A 23,165-nucleotide genomic window follows, 5' to 3' on the forward strand; every position below is an offset into this window, starting at 1 on the left:
TCTTATCCCAGTCTATCCTCCTTAGACTTTGTTGCATCTGCTCAAAATTTGCCCTACCAAAGTTAAACTTAACATTTTTGGTCTTTACATCCTCGCTTTTCCAAAACACTGAGAACTGTATTATATTATGGTCACTTGATCGTTGAGGTTCAATCACCTCTACACCAATTCTACCCTGATTATTGCAAAATACTAATTCTAGACAGGCTTCCTCTGTGTTTGCCCTTTAACATATTGTGTTTAACAAAACGTCACTGATTACATCTGAAAACTCCTGTTTTTGTGCGCCGCTATTTGCAAGGTTAGCCCAGTTAATATTCTGGTAGTTAAAGCCCCACATGACTATAGTAATCCCCCTGTAAACTTGTTTACTAGAATGCACTAAAATTACTGTTTGCATTGAGCGGTCTGTAACATGCTCCTAAAATAAGGCTTCTTTCCCTAATGTTTTCCAGACATAGCCAGATGTCTTTACTAAGATGAGGCTTATCATCCAATTGTAGAGGACTCGTGTTTAAATTCTTTTTGACATAAACTGCAACCCCACCTACTTTTCTTTTCTGTCTATCCTTCTTAAAATGTGTATCCCTCTATATTACACTCATCCGTAGCTTTTATAATTATCCATCCATCCATCCATTTTCTAACCCGCTGAATCCAAATACAGGGTCACGGGGGTCTGCTGGAGCCAGTCTCAGCCGACACAGGGCACAAGGCAGGAACCAATCCTGGGCAGGGTGCCAACCCACCGCAGTATAATTATCCAGGTTTCTGTTATTGCTATAATATCATAGTTATGCTCAGGTACATATAACTACAACTCGAAATTAAAAGTGGGAGCATTCTGAAATAAGGCATTTTAAACAGTTTGTCAACAATAATCATCCAATTTATAGCATATATTGCTTTGAAAACTTATTTCACTGTGAGTTGCTTTTTGTTTTCTTGGCTAAGCATTAGAATATAACAGTGCACTAAACTGATATTTGGGGTACTGTTTATATCTGCTCAAAAGCTGGCTAGCAATTCTGTGAAGACAGGATTCACAATGGAAACTTAAGAACAATACAGTATGTATTAGCAGAATTTCCCTACTTCTGCCTGAGCCCAATCTGCCATCAGAATGGTGAAACATAGGTTTAACATCTGTTTTTCATATAAACATACTGAAAGAGGGTTTAATCAGGGAGCAAACCCAGTGATGCCAATACAGCAACTTAAGTGAAGCTTAGCTCCTGAAAATAATTGCAACAGCACATTGTGGCAATAGACAGAAGTTTACAATTATAATCATTCACAAAACTAGGTTCCCACCTTGCTTTAACTTTTCTTTATAAAACAGTATAAATGATAAATATGATCAAGTGAAAAATACACTTTGTCTAAAAAAGCAATACTTAGTAGAATTGCGCTGTTTTAACACTTTTATAATGTTTTATAATTGTCACAATGGATGATCCACTTCTGGTGTTATTATTCACAATCTTCTTGCCCCACTTTGAAACTCTTATGCCACTCAATGACACAACAGTTCCAAAGCATCCATATGCCACTTTCAACAGCTCCAATGTTTCAGTAGTATTTTGTAGTGCGAGCAGCACTACATGACTGCTACAGAAATTAAATTGTCTCATCTTGTATAGCCTTTTTAATAGTAAACACAACCTCAAAGCACCTTACATAAAATACGCAGTACTACTTAGGTAATGTACTAAAAGGTGTTTTAGTAGTTAGTGCTGCTGTCTCGAAGATAAAGTGCACTAGGTTTAGATCCAATACATGGTCAATCTTTGCATGGAATTTGCATATCCTCCCTGTGTTAATGTTGTTTTCTCCCCCCAGTTTTCCTCCCACATCTCCAGAGACATGTAGGTTAAGGTAACTGGTGATTCTAAATTGTCCCATGGTGAGTAAGGGTGTATGAGTGAGTGGGCCCTGTAAAGTAGTGGCTCTCTGTGTGCAGCTATTTCCTTCCTTATGCCCATTGCTGCCAGAATAAGCTCCAGATCCTGCAAAACTTAACTGTATTAAGCAGGGTTCACAATATTATATTATTTTAAATTAAAACTACACGTTTTTAAACTTTGTAATATATTGTCTTGGCCAGAATACATTGTATCAAATGATAAGCTAGATAAGGGATATGCATGTCATCACAAGCACCCTTCAAGTATATACTGTAATTATCGAAATGAATTCAAAATACTTTTTTAGATAACAGCAGTATAAATTCTCAAGAACTACAAAAGAAGCTGGCTCACCAAACACTATCATATCTACTAAAAAAGTGTAAGCACCTTGTTTTAGATGCCTATACAGTAATATCTGTAGCAGTATATGTTTAAAAAGGCCAGGGTTCTCAACAAGCTGCTGGAGTTTCACTTCTTATACGTTTTTATGGATATCACAGTTTGGTGCAATCCATTATGTAATTCATCTGTTTTCTAATTGGCTTTTTTAATATTTAGGTTGTGCAGAGTCAGAGTCTACTGTACACCGGCAGTATTGGATAGAAGGCAGGAACGAAGTCAATATGCACAATCATACATTAATCTATACTTACACTAGACCAGTTTAGAAACCCTAGCTGACAAACAAGTATATACAGTATATGGGGGACACAAATACAGCCAAGGCATAGGCTGGACTGGTATTCAAACTCAGATCACTTGCGCTGTAAAGGAAGTAGAAATAACAATCTTGTTTTTATATGGGGCACTTCTCATAGAGTTGACATACACCATTTCTCCCGACTACAAAAACATAAATAACATATTGAATTAATTTTTACTTATCATTGATCATGCATGGCCTTTACCATTTGGATCCTCGGAATGCATTTTTTGTTAAATGTGTCTAAAATATTTTTCTTTTCATTGAGAAGGTGTTTTTCAATTGTGATATCATTTTTGAACAACAGAAAACTTCAGCAATATATATATATTTTTTTAACTGTGGCCAGTTCTTCTTTACAAACAGTTTTCAGTTTTACAATATACTGTATACCCAATTTTTATCCTGGTAATAACTGAGAGGAAGGCACAGACCATCAAAGGAGCAACAGGCATAAGGCACAAACCTGCCTTACACAAGATGTCAATCAATTGCAGAACACACTTCTGCATACTTTAGCACTTTCTATGCTAAGTAGTTAAAAGTCTCCAGTCAGCCTATAAATATTATCTGCACACTGCGGAAGGAAACAGTAATACCTTAACAGGACCAAAAACAATACATCTTCAATGTAAAATCAGTGAGATTTCAACTTTAAAGCATATATGAAGTATATTGTCCAATTTAATTTGCATTACATTTAAATTAAACCTCAAACTTTTCTCTACACTATAAAGAAACATTTTTAAATCATCTATTCAGACAGTGCTAGCCAACATCAAATCTAATAGTAATTTCATTACCAGTTCATATATTAAGTAGAGTAATGTATTTTGTTTACTGATGCTCCATTGAAAATGAAAGAACAGAACACAAATTAGAACTCGGTTCTCTTAAATATGAAAAACTATGTTCAGTGTTTTGTATTCTTTAGAGGATTTTTTTATCTTTTCAACATAAATGGAAAATACTGCATTCATTTGACATCATGCTTAACTGTACTTTATCATAGTCACAACATAGCATTCAAGAGGTATACTACATTAGCAGTTACATTAGCAACAGTTTACAACTGAGGATTACAACAAAAAGGACTCACATTATTGTAATAACAAAACAGACATCAGACAGTGTTTAAAATATATAACAAGATTTACAACTGATACGTATTATATAGCCAAAAAATGAAATGGTCTATCCTTTATTAACATATTTCTTTAAAGATTTTTTTTCACATTTGTTCCAGCTTCCTGATTGAACTTAGTAGTAAACAGGCCTCCCCTGAATTATGTCTGAATTGATGTGTGGGAATAATTTTCTTTTGCAAGAGGAAAGAGTGCCTGGAACTTTCCTGAGCTCAGAAATCAAGGATGCAGCGGAATTAAGGATGTTCAGTAATCCAATTTCCTTTTTACTTAATGGCTCAAAATCAAACCCACATCCCAGTGATTAAGTTTTCATGCACACTGAACCAACAACAGACAAACATCAGTAGAGTTCTTGGGGAAAATTCAGGAGAACTATTTTGTCATATAGTATAATAGTTCAGTAGTCTACTCTCTCTTTTCTCCTCAAAACATGCATACCTAAATATATTAATTATAATGTAAACTTTCATCAAATCTTAGTCATTTCTGGCTAAAATTATGCAGAGTTTTGTTTTATGTCTACCAAAATTAGTGATTTACACTTAATTATTAATTATACCATCATCTCCTCCCTGAATTAATATATGAGATATTGGGTAACTGACAGTAACTTGACTTGTGGCAGAAAGTACTCCAGGTAGCTAAACCCTCTATCTATCTCTTCACATCAGTACAGCTTTACTTTATATAAAACAGTGGACATAGAGATACCGGTCAGAGAGCATTGTGACAACCTATCAAAACAGAACTTAGCCCATGGTACAAATGTTACAGTTTGACTCAAACACACACCATATGTCACAGCCATGATACAAATGGAGAGCAGGAGCAAGGATTTAAATCAAAACAATATTAAAAATACATTACTCTTCTTAAATGAATTAGATATTCAGGGAAAAACAATACCAGGAGGAGAAATTCAACAAATTTAGAACACTAGACAAAGGCAAACAACTGCAATAATTGCAAAATATTAAATGACATTGAAGATTCTATAATCTCTAAACAAAGCAAATACAAAAAGCAAAAAAACAGTAAAGGGATGTCAAAAAGGTTGAAAATATTGAATGCTCATCCCAATTTAATCTCCTAATACATCAACAACATAACTGCTACACATCAAGCACTTCCAGGAAAGGAGGAGTCAGAAACATTCAAAATGTCAATGAAGAAGCCAGGGACAAGCAAATAAATAAATACCTGACAGGTCTTCAAAAAGTTTCTGAAAGTTGTACACTATGGAAGATACTACTTACAGCATAAGAAATGTTTATTTAGTATATTCAAAAAACAAATTGTTATGTTTGCATCAATTATTTTACTGTGGGTCAACAGCTGTGAAAAAAAAAACTACAAAGCTCTTAATTAAGAACTATTAAGATGGATGTTGCTTAGTCCTGCTATATATGGTATTTTTCAGTAATTATTTTATGAATTAACTTGGTAAGAAAAGGAAACTAAACAGGATGAAATCATGTTACGCAATAAGAAATTAGTCAAAGATCACAAAGTTTTGTAAACATCAGGAAAATGAATATTCAATAGATGTACCACTAGACAGATAACTAAAATGGTAAAAAAAATGACAGTTAAGTATGCCCTTTTTAAAGCAAACTACAGTTACATTACTAATTATTACCAGCTCAACAAGTAAAAAATGCACAACATAATTTTATATATGACTATTTTTAATAAAGCCAAGAGCAAAATCTGAGTACTATTAAAGACTACATTTTAAAACTGTCTTGTCTGTTTGTCCTTGAATAATATTAATTTATCCTATTGTTATTTTGTTAAATGGCTGTACAGTACACATCATCGAGGTGCTTTATAGGTTGTGCATTCATTTATTTGTTTATTTTGCTTCTTTGTTTGTTTGTTTTTCCATTCATTATATTTAAAATGTTATCCACCTCAATATAATTGATGTTATTTAGAACAGAAGACAATACATTAAAACAATACAAAAACACAAATCTTCTCTTTCTCAGTTCACAATCATACCAAGAACTAAAATTCCTTACCAAAGTTAATTAAGTGAGGACACCGTGTGCCTGATTTTCATGAATAAAAAATAGGTTTGTACACTCTAATATATTTGGAAGCCATTTATAGGCTTTTTGCAGTACATCTTCAGTGCAATAGCTACTTGGAAAGTCTGTAAAACAACATGGGCAAAAAAGTGCTAGACATTTCAAAATGTATAACAATAACATGAGGAAAATGAAGGTGGGTTTTGATCTTGAGAAAAGTTAGCAGAGTGTAAACATACTGGGAAATTAACTCTTTAGAAGTAGTTTTAAAAAGGCACACACTTTTTAGCACTTTAAATATATGCAAATCCCCAATAACTTTTTACAGATCATATTAAACAGTTTTGTGAGAAAAGCCTTTATTGCTTTATTTTACATAATCCACTGGATGGTGTATGTGCAAAAGACTATGCAACAATAATCCTCCTTTCTAGTTGTCACATTATTCTGACTAAAGATTTTGGCTCACAACGCTCATTTACTTTTAAGCCAAATAACTGGCAAATCTGCAAGGTAATTTTTTTTCTTAGTCTCAAATACATTCATTAGCGCTTTTGTATATTAAACTGAGTACTTTCTTACCTTGTTAGTCTACTGTAACCTTGTTACATGACTACTAACAAAGAGGACACCCTGTGGAAAAGTTGAAAATTACTGGAATTGCAGAAAAGCAAAATTGGCTTTTTCAGTTAAAATGGTGATGTCCTAACCCCCAGTGACTGTCACTGACATTATCTATCAGCGAGACAATTGACCATTCTGAGAATTGTACACATCTCTCACCTGTACTTAATGTATGAATGCACTCAGTTCTTTAACCAGAACAAAATCTTTACCGTCCTTTATCAAGGTGCTCATCAAGTTGAGTCTTAGGTTATAAAAAAAAGTATACAGAAATTTTTACAGCGAGAAAAAATAAGAGCCATTATTGGCAATGTTGAAAGGTAAATCTGACTGAAGTTATTTAATAAGTCTAGTTCCTCAAGGATAAAGAGCTATAAATAAGATAAAAAATAGCATAGCAAATAATAAATGAGGAAAACACAGGGATCCAAAACAATAAGTAATAGGCACAAGAAATGCAACAACAATGATTTTATTTAATGATGAAATGTTAGTGGAAAAGCAAACTCACAATGACAATCAGCAACAAAAAGAACTTCAGCGGATGCTGGAGTAAATTCTATAACCAGAAAACAACATAATATAGCCAATGTGATGGGTGGGGCTGAGATTCAAGCATTACCCAATAAATCAAAATTTTAATTTAGTTGAGACCATTTTTGAACCCTTTATAGTATCTTTATCTGTCTTCCTGCATTAAACTTTTTATGAGATGATGATAAAAGAGAAGTAAGCACTTTCAAAATCTAACATGGACATGAGAGAATGGAAAACAAATAGAAAAATGGGCACTTATATTTTTTTGTATCATGGAGGGAAAAAGTATTCAATATCAGCTTTGAACCCTCATAGAGTTCACCATTGAAAAGGTTATACCAAATAAAGTCTAACTAAATAATTAAAAGTCTACTCAATATTTCACTAAACCAGACTGATCTAGAAAGAATATTTTGCTTACACTTTCACTACACCTAAAAATTAAAGGGGACTGCACAAATTACCAAACTTTGAAGAAATTCAGATTCACAGAACAAAAATGAATAATTTTAGAACCAATAAAGCTAAGTAAAAACCTTCTATACTAATTACCACAAAGTGATTTAAAAATTACATAAAATCTAACACCTAAGAATTTCCTAACTTTATCAACATCATTTCATTGTCTCAGTTACTGTAAAAAATCGTATTGCTCTCAAAAATTTAAAAGAGTAAAGCTAACATATAGAGAACTTTAATTGGTTGTGTTAGCCTTTCTGGAAAGAGCAGTAAACTATTTTTGTTTACTTTTGGTTTAGTTTTTAAAAATATGCAAATGTAATGAATGTGACAGAATGCCAATATCTAGGATTTTGTTACTGTGATAATTCAATAGTTACAAGCTTATAGTATGCACATTTTACCCTGGGGAAAGCACAACAATGAACATTTTTGATAAAAAATAAAGCATCGCACTTACTAAACCTACTAGGATGTGACATTTCCCTTGTATTAGCTCAATGATGGGCTGATACAGGGAGCTTACTTTTCCTTTCTGATATAATTTTGCCACTAGATTACATATGTATTTATAAATAAATGCACATTTTGTAATTCAAACTGTAATTATACTGGTTTATAATGCAATTTTAATACAACTAACAAATCTATCTATTGAGCAATTTCTTTACATGTGAATAAATTTTTCCAAAAGAGCATTCAGGATTTCCTGGCTGGTTATAAATAAAATCCAACAAACTGGTCTTTGTTTTGTTCCCTAACTATTTGGAGTATTTTTTTTACTTGTTTCTTCATTGAAACCAAAAGAGATATGAGACTTCTTTCATCTGTTTTAACATGAATTTGCCCTGTGCAATCAAGCAGATGGTCTGTGCCAAACAACCGCAGAATTCCTCTCTGCTTTATGTCTGAGTTTGGAACTACAACAAATGTCAGTGCAGATTCAGTGCAACTGTTTATGGACAGAGACAAAAAGTTTGCATTGATCGCAGTCACAGTAATGAAAGATGAAAAGCTGACAAATACTGTTCCCACTATTAACATCTCATATGGCACCTTACTTGTTTACCTTTTTAAAGTATTAACATACTGAACATTCCCAGACCCATCTAATTCAATTCAGAGTTGCAAAGGGCTGAAACGTATGCTTTCAGCATTTGGTACAAGACAGGAATAAGCCACTGACGGGGCATCAGTTTATCACATGGCTCACTCATGTACACACCCACACTGACAATGTTATATGGCGGAGTGGTGGCTCTGCTCTGTTGGGCCCTTCAGCAAGGCCCTTAACCTGCAATTGCTGAGCGCTTTGAGTAACTGATAAAAAAGCGCTATATAAATGTAATGAATTATTTATTTATTTATTTATTATTATTATGACTATTTTAAAATCACCACTTAACCTAAGTTGCAAATCTTTGGGTATGTTGGAAGAAAACTCACATAGACAAGGGGAGAATGTGCAAACTCCACATAGACACCAAACAGAAACAAGATTCTAATCTAAAAACCTGGATCTTTGAAACACCAGCAGTATTGACCACTGCGCTACCACACCACCCTATATCAAACATTATAGATGCAGATTAACTTACCAGCCTTGTAACTAATACAAGACCTGGTTCTGTATGTGTATCTTATTAATGCTAGAATTAATGTTAGCGTTTTCAGAATGATACTGAGGCAGAGCTAGTGTAGACAGTTAAAATCTAACATATAGCATTTTCACATCTATATTCTATATTTTAGATATCTATGTACTTTCAAAACCATATGTTGACCTGGGGAAAATTAAAAATGGTCCTAAATATTTGTTTGGAGTTTCCTTCTTTGTACAATGAACATTTTACATAACACATGATACCTACTCTATTGGGCTAAACTAGGAAAATTCAATCATCTGATATAGCAACCGTATTTTCATGTTTCTGAGAAGTTATTAAAGTTTAACAGGTCATGTAACATGATCTGTCACTTTACCTTCTGGCTGCACTGTTAAAAATATTACATAATATTACAGATAATTAAGCACATTGGTAGGCTGGCTAGAATTCCCAAAAGGCAGAATTCCACTATAACCTTAACATTGATCTCTGACATGACTCAAGAGCCACCCATCTAATATATCCCTTTCACCCATAAAAGTGAATAATGTATTTGCCACTAAATATTCTACCCAATTTCACCCTAAAGAGTGACTATTAAATGCTTAAAGTAAATAAAAAGAACATCTGACACTTATGACCTCCTCATCACAGCAGAAAGGCATATACAGTATTGTTATCATTATTTAGCATCTAGTGTATCTGTGCTTATTCAGCCCTTGAGAAATGACTGTGAAATAAAGTTTAAGATTTAAAGAAACAGAAGAAATTTTACAGTACAGAATAAATCATAGAATAGTAATAATAAATACCTGTATTTTTCTGTAACAATATTGAAATGTTTAAAGAATACACCAGATTGGTAATATTCAAATTGATCACTGACAGACAAAAGAGAGCTGAAAAGTGCCCACAATCTTCTCCTCTTCCTCCTCCTCCCTCAGCAGCACTCCTGCTGAATCCACACAAAGTGTTTGCCTCTTCACATTTCCACCATCACATTCTTACCGCAGCTCAGGCACAGATCACAAATGGGACATCGACTCACTTATTATTTGCCCTGGACAAAAACTAAACATGACCTTTTTGTTATAAAATGAGCACTGAGAAAAGACGGAACGTATTTTTAATTCTATTGAAGTACAACTTACATCGATATCATACTCTGTTCTGGTGATACTAAGGTTAAAATAAGCAAATTTCAAGGGAAAATTGCAATTTTTAGTGAGTTTGTCTCAGTTTTTATTTTTTTTAGGCATTTGTACCTAGAAATTCAAAAATTTTATTAGCCGATATTCAAAGTTAGACTATACCAACAATAAATAAATGCAAAGTTTTGTAAAAATAGGAGCAGTGGTTTTCATCTGATGCTCAAACTGAATAACAGACAGAAGTTACATTTTATAAATATACAGTGTATATATATATATATATATATATATATATATATATATATATATATATATATATATATATATATATATATACACACACACACACACATATACACAGTCATGGCCAAAAGTTTTGAGAATTACACAAATTTTAATTTTCACAAAGTTTGCTGCCTCAGTTTTTATGCTTGCAAAATGGATATACTCCAGAATGTTACGAAGAGTGATCAGATGAATTGCAATTAATTGTCAAGTCTCTCTTTGCCATGAAAATTAACTTAACCCAAAAAAACCCATCTCCACTGCATTTTAGCCCTGCCACCAAAAGACCTGCTGACATTATTTCACTGATCCTCTCGTTGACACAGGTGAGATTGTTGACGAATACAAGGCTGAAGATCACTCTGTCATGCCGATTGAGTTAGAATAGAAAGGTCCAATTGTTGTGAAGAAGGCTTCAGTGTGCCCATGGAAGTCCAGCAAGCACCAGGACCTTCTCCTAAACTTGATTCAGCTGCGGGACCGAGGCACCACCAGTGCAGAGATGGCTCAGGAATGACAGCAGGCAGGTATGAGTGCATCTGCATGCACAGTGAGGCGAAGAATTTTGGAGGATGGCCTGGAGTCAAGAAGGGCAGCAAAGAAGTCACTTCTCTCCAAGAAAAACATCAGGGACAGACTGATATTCCTCAAAAAGGTACAGGGATTGGACTGCCAAGTAATAGGGTAAAGCCATTTTCTCTGATGAATCCCTTTTCCGATTGTTTGGGGCATCTGGAAAAAAGATTGTCCAGAGAAGAAAAGGTGAGCACTACCATCAGTCCTGTGTCATGCCAACAGTAAAGCATCCTGAGTCCATTCATGTGTGGGGTTGCTTCTCAGCCAAGGGAGTGGGCTCACTCACAATTTTGCCTAAGTACACAGCCATGAATAAAGAATGGTACCAAAACATCCTCCCAGGGCAACTTCTCCCAACCATCCAAGAACAGTTTGGTGATGAACAATGCCTTTTCCAGCATGATGGAGCACCATGCCCTAAGGCAAAAGTGATAACTAAGCGGCTTGCGGAACAAAACATCAAAAGTTTGGATCCATGGCCAGGAAACTCATCAGACCTTAATCCCATTGAGAATTTGTGGTCAATCCTCAAAAGGCAGATGGACAAACAAAAACCCACAAATTCTGACAAACACCAAGCATTGATTATGTAAGAATTGGCTGCCATCAGTCAGGATTTGGCCCAGACATTGATTGACAGCCTGCCAGGGCGAACTGCAGGGGTCTTGAAAAAGAAGGGCCAACACTGCAAATATTGACTACTTGAATAAACATTATAATTGTCAATACAAGCCTGTGAAACTTATGAAATGCTTGTAATTATACTTCAGTATACCCTAGAAACATCTTACAAAAAGATCTAAAAACACTGAAGCAGCAAACTTTGTGAAAACCAATACTTGTGTCATTCTCAAACCTTTTGGCCATGACTGTGTGTGTGTATATATATATATATATATATATATATATATATATAAAAATGTAAGTGCCACACAGGATGGACACACGTCCCGACCAGGAGAGGGAAGGTTCCAAGCAGACAGACAGGTACCCTGGCCAAAAGGGAAAAAGATACCTAAATGATTCTCACCAGGTGGATGGACAGACCTCCCAGTGAAAGGAGAAGAAGATTCCTTACCTGGATGGGAAGCCTCAGGCAGATGGACAGGCGTTCCAACCAGACATTTTTGTTGTACCTTCCCTGGCCAAGATAAAAGAGAAAGGACAGGGAAGGACTGTCTCTGGGGGATGTTTATTCCCTCCAGATGCTAAATGATACTGGCCCTAGATATCAGTGCCCATTTGGAAACCAGCAGGGAATGCCGGGAATTGTAGTCCAGTAACATAACCTGCTGGGGTCCATGGGTGCTCAAAGAGGGTGCTGCAGGGAGATACACTCCCTGTTACTTGGGACTTCTGTATAACCCAGAAGTGCTACCAACAGGCATGAGACCTGGCACTAAAAGTACTCACAGGTCATTAATAAAAGAATTCAAACTGCCTTGTCCAGGCGAGTCGAAGCTGGGGGGAAGGCACGCAACACTCGAATGGAGGAGAGAACTGCGATAGAGAGAGTGAAGGGAGGATAAAGAAGAGACAAAAACTGGTTTATTTGATTGTAGAGAGGAATTTTTGTATAATAAACACACCATCCAAACTCTGCTCCTTAAAAGCTAACAGAGATGGGAGTAGATTCATACCTGGTGGTATGCATCATGGACTATCTTACTGACAGACCTCAGTATGTGCATCTCGGGAACTGCAGGTCTGACATTGTGGTCAGCAAGAAAGGAGCACCGCAGGGGACTGTACTTTCTCCGGTCCTGTTCAGCCTATATACATTGGAATTCCAATACAACTCGGAGTCCTGCCACGTGCAAAAGTTCGCTGATGACACTGCTATCGTAGACTGCATCAGGAGTGAACAGGAGGAGGAGTATAGGAACCTAATCAAAGACTTTGTTAAATGGTATGATTCAAACCACCTATGACTGATTAACTGGGATTAATAAAGTATATCACTCTATCTATTTACCTACCCTTTATTTGAAAGTGGGACTGTTTTGTGTGTTCATGTTTGCGGTTTGGGGCTCAGTGGCACCCCCTAGCCTATATTGTGGAACACATTCACCAGTTTCCCACCGGTACAGCACAGTCACAAGCACAGATTAGCACAAAACCTTTTCTTTTCCTTCTTTTTTCTCGACTCCACTCTTCCTGGCAAGCTTTGTCTTCTCCTGTGGCTGTGGCTTCCAAAACAGCGGCAGCTGGTTCACTATTTAAGAAACCCGGAAGCGCTCCAGGTGCTTGTTGACCTATTTCCGGCAGCACTTCTGTGTGGCAGTAATGCTGCATCAAAGGACTTAACAGTTTTCCAGATGTCCCCAGAGACAGTCTGTTGCAAAATTTCGGGACAGTCTGTTACAAAATTTCTCAGGCAGTGTCAGGGAGGCTCAGCAAGAGAGTAGGTGTGACATCATAAACATAGCCGAATTTTTAGTCAGTGCTATATCAAGCGTCCATGTATGTGTGTCGTGTGTGGATAATATACTATGCTATTTGAGTTTCATAATGGTTCTCAAAGTCTTCTTTGAGATGAACAAAAAAGTAATTAACGGTGTCAGTTTATGCTGAAAGAAATATTGGCAATCCTGGAAAAAGTTGTTTCCTGAATGAAGAAAATGTGGCAAAAGCATTCTGAATCACACACTTCATCTTCATCTAATGTTTCATTTTCATACCTGTATTTCTATAAAAAAAAAAAAAAAGTTATATCTTACATCTTATTTTAAGTTTAAGAGGAGCTGTTTTTTTAATACGGGCATTGTCAAGCCTGGGTCACAGAGTTGCACGAAAGACTGGAAGGTCATTCCAGGCTCCCATGGAAAATACAGGTACTTTATTACTGTACAGAAAACTGGAACAGTTTCAAGACTTCATTTAAAATAGGAGCTATTAGGAGCCGCGACATGGACAAGTGTTTTGCTTTAGCTCCCATCTTCAGATTAGAGAAACACCAGTGGCTCAGAATCACAGCTGTGGCATATGCGGCCTGGAATAAAAAGATCAGGAGAGTGCAAGGAAGAACAGTGTTAATTGTTCTAAACATTGCGCGATAAGCACATTATGCGGCAAGCCTGATCCTGCAGAGGACAACCAATTGCTCTTCCCTATATTAACTGTTTATCAGATGAAGCAGAGCAGCTACGAGATGGAGAATCGCCAGCGACCCTGGTCACAATAGTGTACGTATTATCCCCATATTAATTGTAACGAAATTTCCATTATATCAAAATATTTTTATGGTCCCATGAGCTTTATTACAACGGGATTCCACCTGGACTAACTTACATGCTCGGTGCTACACTGAGAGTGTACTTTAAAAAAAAAAAAAGGTAACAGAATACGTGATTGATTGTCCATGCAACAGCACCAGTAACCAATAGGGTGGATGAATGACTGAAGATGGAGCCGTGTCCTGAACAGCAAAAAAGAAACATCATCACATGGTGAATGGAAAGACAAAGTTCAGCAAAACTCAAAGACTACTGGAACTCTAAGATGCATACCGGCACTCATCTTAGTTATCCGTTCTGCTTTGTCTGTTACCTGGTATGAAGTATCGAGCACCATGAAGCACTCTTACATGAACTATAAGTGAGCAGGCCTCTATGAAACACTGCACGCCACAAAGCACCAAGACATTGGAAAGGCTGACCCATGGAGTTCCAAGAGCTGCACGTTACATTACCAAAAGGTGAAATGCGCAAGAACCCACAAAGCACCAAGACATTGGAAAGGCTGACCCATGGAGTTCCGAGAGCTGCACGTTACATTACCAAAAGGTGAAATGCGCAAGAACAGCTCTTCCAAAATGCTGTGTGGGAAGTGGAGTGAACAGTGAGATAACAGCATTGTGCAGTTTATAAGTGCTGTGAGCCACCCAGAAAAATGTTTAGAGGTAATACAGCTGAATATCTGTCTCAATTCAAAAGAATACATATTCCTGTAAAATTGTGCTTCACAATGACCACCAGCAAATGCCAAGTTACTAGGAAAGGGAGAAAAAAGCTAGTTGCTCTAATGTAAGAATTTTACTCATGGACAATTGTGTATAGCATGTTCAAGAGTAAGCAGCTCCAATGACCTAATAATATTCGTATTACTAATTATTTGACTGATGCCTTTATCCAATGCAACGTATAACATTTGCGGTATGACTGCTTACATTTATTTTGTTTGTCCAATTAGAGAACAGGTAGGTAAGGTGACTTGCTCATGGCCACACACTGTCAGTGGCAAGATGTGAACTCACAACCTCAGGGTTTGAAGTCCTTAGTCCAAAGTCTTAAACACTACAAAGCACTGCCCGCCAATAACATTAGCTCCTGGTATTAAAAAAAAAAAATTACAAATATTGTATACAGAAAAGCACTTGGTTAGTTACATAGTATTTGTGACACACCCAACTAACCAACGGCACTATAAATCACGCCCATTGTCTTAAGGAATGGGGTAACACTAGCCGGGTAACACAGCTAGTTTTATAGAGAGAGATAGGACAGAGATTCTAAAGAAATAAAGTGCCATTCCTTTCAGAGCCATTTCAATAAAGCATACTATTAACCTATTGTGGTCAACTCGCAGATATGTAGCGCTATTAATTTAGCATTATTCCATTTGATAATAACAAATTTTAATAAGTCTAGACAGACTTGATTTTACTTAGGTTACTGGATTTTGGGACCATTCTATCTCCTTGTGTCTGCTGTTTAGGCATTTGTTATTGAGTTAACTGGCAAGACTAACAGATCCCAGCCTAGCTTTGTTGTTTTCCCTCTGTGAACTTCAAAATGACTCCAGTTTTTTTTAATATAAAGAGATTAATATTTGCTTTCCCATGCAACCTCTACCAGTTCTTCTTAGCAATGGATTTAGGTACTACACAAAACAAAATATGACTATGAATCCACAAAGTACATACATGAATAATAATGAGAGAAAATAAAATTCATGGAAGGTAAAATATAAAGAAAACTGAGCTGCACTCATATCCCAACAGAATAACATCATTCATTAAATGTTCTTTACTAGTAATTTAGTGACTGTATACTTTCTCAATATAACTGCACAGTTTGTATTGCTTTATCAAACAATAAAAAAGATAAATTTTAATCTTTAATGGGAAAATAAAGGAGAAAAATGAAACTGAATTTAAAATTAAAGTGTCCAACTGAATTCATTATACTAGCAGATGATCCAGTTTTTTTACAGAAAGACTTCAGATGGTTGTTTACAAATTAAATGCTCTTTGTTAGTTCAATATGTTTAATGACAATCTCTGAGTAAAATGTTGTCACTCATAATGTATGTAGCTTTCTGTCATCTGCTACAGAAGGCATTCATCTGACCACAGTTAAAATCTAAAATTGACTGGGCTGGTTAAGACTGATTTTAAGAATCTTGCTTCAAAATAGAGTTACAAAAGATTACCAACCTGCAGTGTGACACATTTTATTCAGCTACAATGCTGAAAGTATTTCCTTCATGAGAAATCAAAGTAAATAACACTTTATTTTTCAAGGCATCCTAAAATGAACAAGATATCTTATTCCGTAAAAAGGAGCAGAAAAGTGGTACAATGATTAGTGCTGTTGCCTCATAGATGCAACATTCTGTGTTATAATCCTGTGCTTGTCCAAATGTCTGTGTGTAGTCTTAACATTCCCCCAAGGCCTTTGTGATTTTTTTCTCTTGGTTTCTAAAATATCACCAAATATGTGCATACTGAGTTAATTCTACTGCAAACTGGACCCTTACTGGCGGGCCTTGGCATGAACTGAGACCCCATCTATAGTTAGTTTCTGTCTTGAATCCAATATATCAGCTTATCTCTATCAATATAACTAATCATCAGTCACATTTGTTTAAGATAACAAACGTGCTTTTTCAAGCACAAATTAAAGAATTAGACTAACTGCTTGACTGGCTGATTGCTGTCATTTTCAATTGATTATTCTAACAGCAGTTTCTCCTTTTTTAGCAGAGGACACAAGAACACACATCTTTCAAACTGACTGAAAAACTGGCTGAACTACTTAAAGCGGTGTGATATTCAAATATGGTAAAATAAATCCTTAGCCCCTAAAACCCACTTCTCACGAAGCACTAGGCTGCTTGTCAATAAGTTCAGAAACCAAGCCATCTTAAAATAATGATCTCAGAGATTTCCGCATATAAGATTTGAATTATTATATCATCACTTAAAGGTGCAAAATATAAAAAGCAAATCTAATTTTTTAAAAATTAATCAATGGTAATCAACCAACATATTAAACCAAATGCAATAAATGAAAATTCCCCTTTAATGTACAGGTCAATTCAAAATCAATTCAAAAAATGTACTATAATAATAAGTAATTTCTGATCTAAGCAAGTAAAAGCATCTTTATTTTTCAGTGTTATTCTTTTCCACAGCATAGCATCTTTCTCAACTACAGTATATTTTCTATACAGTAAATACAAGATCAAGAGACACAAAAAACACTACCAATGTGACAAATGTATTATTAATCTAGAAAACAATTTTAAAAAACATTGTGAAACTAAAACTTACAGATAAAAAGCAAATAATGCAGTTATGATACATATTGTTATTGTATCAAAAGTTGCCATACTTCCCAATACATTAAGTAAATGCATAGAAAACACTACTACTTTGCTTATACAAAATACGAATATTATAAACTAAAACTCCCATGTCATAATTTTTAAAATGAGAATTAATAACCTAGCAGAATTTCACTTGTACTGCATTGTATATTGTAATACAGTAAATGTTTATATTTCAAAATCATTTTCAAATACAGTGCCTGGTATATTTCCATTCATTCATCTAACCAGTGTCAAACACTGAGGTTCCTGGGGGTCGGAGCCTACTTTGGAAGCACCAGGAGTAAAGCAGGAACCCTATTTGACATCAGTCAGTCATAGGGCAGACTTATGCACCACACCACTATCATCGGGACATGGATAGAGCGCAAGTTTTTCTAATACAAACACGTTTGAAATGAGACAGAAAACAATGGATTAACCACAGACAGAACACATTTAGCTGTTAGGATACTTTCTGAAATAGCTTTAAACAGGCACTAAATATTAAATCATGAACCTATGAAAGCTGTTTAAAAGCCTTATTTTAAATGTACTTTATTGATACAGCATGATACATTTTATGTGCAAAGCTCACAAAAGTTTTTATATTTTTATAAAGAAATATTTGAAGAACAATGCTACTGCCATTAGTACAAGTATTAAGATATACTCTAAAAAACTGCAGGTAAAGTACACTGCACTTGGCCATATTTTTTTACTATGAACTGCAAAAGGTCTTTTGGAAAATGGGTGTAATTGACAATACATGCATTATGGATTTTATCTTTTAATAGAATAAAGGAAAATGTGGAACAGATTTAATTATACTGATACATAATATATTGGAGTTCAAATGAAAACGTCTGCTTAAAATTTTTTAAATAAACATTTTGATTCTTTAATCATTGCCTCAAAATTGACATGAAACCCTACTGAAGCCAGACTAAGCATATCATTCAAACATCACTCAACTACTGCATATTGTACTTTCAATGTCTACAAATTGACTAGAGTTAAACTCAATACAGAAAAACAACATAGATTCAATTCTTCTATGTTTCTAAAAGAACGGCTAATTAAAATATCATAAAGAAACGGAAAGTGGAGCATATTCATTAATAGTTGAAATGAAATACTGCACAAAAACATTACGTTTTAAATCCATTCATTATGTTTCGGATAAGAAGATCTATTACTGTTCCTCTATAGACGCATTTTCAAACAGAGTTAAAGGGTTGTGAAGAATGTTTACAATCAAGGCATTTTAAAGTTTTTAAGTTTAATGTACGCAGCTCATCTTTTTTCCAGTTGCTGTTATTTAGCCTTTGCAATTACATCTGCTCCTAGCGGATATGCAATAACCATTAAATGAATTTTTCAAGTTCTTTTTAGGCTTAAAGAAAAGCAATACCACAAAAAGAATAATCAAAGACATTTTCGCTTCCACGATTTTTCTTTCAAGTTAACTTTGATAGGTAAATGTGGTTTTTAGTTCGTAACTGATTTATTAAGGTGCTTTAGATGATCTGGTGAGTCTCGCAAACAGTACTGGGTTCATCGGAGGTTGTATTTGTCTGCACACGTATGTTGGTCAAACATCGCTAATTTCAATTGGAACACTCTTTTGCAAGAAATCTTGCTAAAGATTCTCCTAAAAATGCGTCAGTTACTGTTTCGCAGTAGTGTGAAACTATTTTACTTATACTCGTTAATGCGCGAATAGCTGTAACAGTAATAAACGTATTACATTTAAAAAAAATCCATTTTTTAGTTGTTATTACCTTCAAGAATCGCGAACACTTGTACAGGATATAATTGAATATTTACAGTTAGTATAAAACCATGACATCCTGGAGATTAATTCGTCACCTTTAGGTCTTATGGATTTACAACATGGAAACAAAAGTTACAAACAAGGTTAAAAAAAGAAACGAAAGCGTACTGTTTGTTCCAATCTTGTTATTTCCTGCAAAAGACCAAAATTATTGTGATTAATTTGTAGGGGTTTAAGACGGAGGTTGCTGCATTGTATTTTATTAGTACACACCCTGCTCAGTTAAAATATCTGTAAGCACTGTGTTAGATGTATCCCACTCTTTTCAGTAAAAACAACAAAGAATCAAATGTAAAAAAAAAACTCTACGTCATAATTAAAATATGAGTATTAAAATAATAGATTCATAACCAATAAAAGGCTTTGCTTCAAATACATAAATGATATACATATATTCATTGCCATCTTTTTGCATTTTTTGTAGATATTTACATTTAGACAATAAGAAGTAAAGAAATCACGCCTTGATTATAACAATACTGACTAATCCAGCTCGGTAAATGATCATTTTCTTGTTTCGTTATTCACACTTCTGCAAGTTCAAGTACTCAGCCGTTCAGATTGGTGTTCTGCAAGAAGTGACTTGTCGCGGAAAGCATCTTTTGCTGGGTTATCCTGTGCCCCACGCCGCTCAACTTAGCTCCGCTTTGATGCATTGCACTGCACCATCTAGTGGTATTCAGCGGACACAAGACAAGAAACCAAAATGTTGGCGAGGAGCGACTGACTTGAATTAGCAAGTAATAGATTAACGATTGTAAACATAAAATGAATTAATAAAGAACCGGATTAGAACTGCTAGTTTTACTACGAAACCATGATAAATACAGCATTTAATGAAAATAAGAACTGCACTGCCGCTTAAGTATATGCGGCCCGCTGAACGGGATTGTGTAATCAAGCAAACTCGAGCACATACAGCCAATTCTGTGGGAATTGTGCTGAACTTTTAGAAGTAGATTAATTGTTTTAAACATGCATTTTGTCGAATGTTGTTTAAAACACTTATTTGCTCGTGTTGTGAAATTCACTTTTTCGTCTCATTCTTGGTGAGCCACAACCGATCAATTCAATTGACGTCATGACATTCGCACCGGTCACACATCGCCTTTTTCGCTGTAAACAGCTCTTGAGTTTCCGATATCATTTCCAATATTATCAATTTCATCATTATAAATGCGGGATTAGTCCTTTTATAAATCAACAAATGATGCTATAAACTGCGGGTGCATGCAGTTCAATTGCTTTTAAAAATCACATTACTATTTATAAAATGTACAGACTACTGTATAACAAAATTCTGCTGGCATCGTTTGTTGGCGAATGCAAGAGATGCGTTAAGGCGTGTCACTATTTCGCTCGTTACCTAAGTGAGAAATTAGTTTAAAAGTAGATTTCTCTTAAGTTTCACTTGTTTTGTTTGAGTGTCGATTTTCCACCTGTCGCTTTCTTTGAAACTGTTACTTCCATGCTTCTCCGTATCGTTCTTTTTCTTATTAACTTTATTTCCCTGTTTCTTATGCAGCCTCATCCAAGTCAACACGTTACTAGGTTTATTCTACAATATCACATTAAATGCCGGTGTCTGGCAATCGACGACATTTATGAATTCAACTCTTTCATTGCTAATCAATAATTAACACCCATTTCCCTTAAAGGGATAACACAAATAAATGGACGCATTCCTAAAACTTGAGGGGAAAAGGCTAACGCTGAAGCGAAGTTTCTTACCCTGTCCTGCGTTACAAACTAATCTCCCCCTAGTTCTTTTTCGTTGTTTTAATCAGAGAGCTTTAAAAGCGAGCGTGCTTTGTCAGCAGATCCTAGTCCTGAACCCTTCAATATCCCAGGCTGTTAATCAAACACACTTACTAGGCTGCAGAATGACGTAATGCTGAAAAACATATAATTCTTATTTACAGAACTGCTGTTAATAATGGGGTTGACAACAACAGCCAGGCGACAGTGGAAACTTGTGTAACAAAGCCACAAATACTACTGCATTAAACAATAAATCCGTGATTTGGTTTAAAAAGTAACGTTAACTGAGGATTGATCGACTTAGGGGCACTGTCATACAGGTAAACAGGCAACCTGTAAGCATCTCGGCATTTATCTGTAACAATGAACACCTACGATCTTGTGCAATGCTTGATACTGTCGTGATTCTCATATGCTGCCAACCCATTTTACTCCTGATTAGACAGGTCCAGGGTAACAATCAGTATTCTTTAAAATGCCAACACAGGGAAATCTCTATTCTCATTATTGCGGTCATTTTAGCCGTTCCGGTTAACTTCACGGACTCCCTGCATCTACCTTGCTAAAGAGAGACACCACATGACAATAAGCAGCGTATGTTCTAGACAGACACCATACAAGAATACTAATGATGACTTCAATTGACACGTTTAAAAGAACAGTACGTCTCAGGAGTCATGAACAATTCAAGGCAACAAAAATGACATGATCATACTGAGCACTTTCCGGTTCAACTTAAAACACACATCATGAGGCTTGATCTCCGGTTCAATCAAGCTCCGCACATAACTGTTTCTGCTGCCAGTAACGGGACTATTTCAGCAAGCACAGAAGAAAACAAAAGTGCACAATGTGAAAGCCGACACTTGCAAACAGTACCAAAAGTTATCGTCAACTCTACAAAGTATACCCATTTGCTAAATATTAGAAACCGCTTCTCAGAAAACACAACACTAAACAGCTATTCATTGACACCGATTAGAAATAATAACAATCATCTGATTCTTTCAAAAGGGGGGTGAGATAACAGCAGGAGGAATAAAACTTGTCTACAAGCAAGCTCGTGAGTTATTTTAAGCGAGACGCGGGGTTTCTGAGAGAGTAGGTACATTTTTATTAACTTACCAAACAAGTGCAGAGAAGAAGCAGCACTCTAAGAGAAGGAACCACGTTGGACTGAGAGAAGATTACAATACGTTCTATTTAGAGAAGCATTACATCACCCTCTGGTGACGTCACGTGGGATTCCTGAACTTCTAAATCATTGCGGTCGGTCGGGGGCGGGGCTAACAAGGCGGGGTTAGCGCCAGCACGCACAGACACGACTGCGCGTAAGGTGGGTGTGTCCGGTGGCGAACTCGTCTATAACTACCTGCCAATCTGAAGATGGGCGGAGCTATAATTTAACCGCGTTGTGGGGACGCGCCCCCTTCACTCGCGTCAGGCATCTGCGTTTTCTGTGGGTATTTGTGCACTGGGTCCTTTAAGTAAGAAAGTTTCACATATTTCAATCCCTTCTCTTGCTTTTGTGTCCAGAGCGAGCCCTAGACGCACGGCATAAAAGAATGTAGCGACTTGGGACTGACGGCTTTGTAAAGGCTACATGGCTTTCACAGATCATTTCCCAAAGCATAATAAACACGTGGCTGGCAGCATAAATACACCGGAGCCAGTTAACGAACGCTGCACTCCTCATGCAATTTAATCCGAGACGCCGGCGGTGTTTGTTTTACATGAACTCAACTTCTGGACGTGCTAAAAAAACAACTAACGCGGCTGTATTCTGTCAGACAGCGGTATTTCTTTTACATATGTCAGAATTACATTTGGACTTAAATATATAATAAAAAATACCATGAAGTGAACAATTCAAAAGAATATAGGCAAAGATATCACATGCTATAAACGTTTTTCATCTTCTGTTAGCGCACACACTTAGATAA

General features: G+C 35.8%; 1 protein-coding gene across 2 annotated transcripts in view; it reads right to left on the reverse strand.

Annotated features, from left to right (window-relative positions):
- The window catches only part of creb5b (cAMP responsive element binding protein 5b), a 367,885-nt gene extending 345,451 nt beyond the window's left edge, over positions 1-22,434 (reverse strand). The window contains exon 1 of one of the 2 annotated variants that reach the window (XM_039736762.1): positions 22,348-22,434. The gene's annotated coding sequence lies outside the window, so the exon portion shown is untranslated. The remainder of the gene's footprint in view (positions 1-22,347) is intronic. The other variant, XM_039736764.1, reaches the window with a different exon arrangement.
- Between the last annotated feature and the right edge of the window lie 731 nt (positions 22,435-23,165).

The sequence above is a fragment of the Polypterus senegalus genome, chromosome 15 (genome assembly GCF_016835505.1).
Source record: "Polypterus senegalus isolate Bchr_013 chromosome 15, ASM1683550v1, whole genome shotgun sequence".
Classification (NCBI taxonomy): domain Eukaryota; kingdom Metazoa; phylum Chordata; class Cladistia; order Polypteriformes; family Polypteridae; genus Polypterus; species Polypterus senegalus.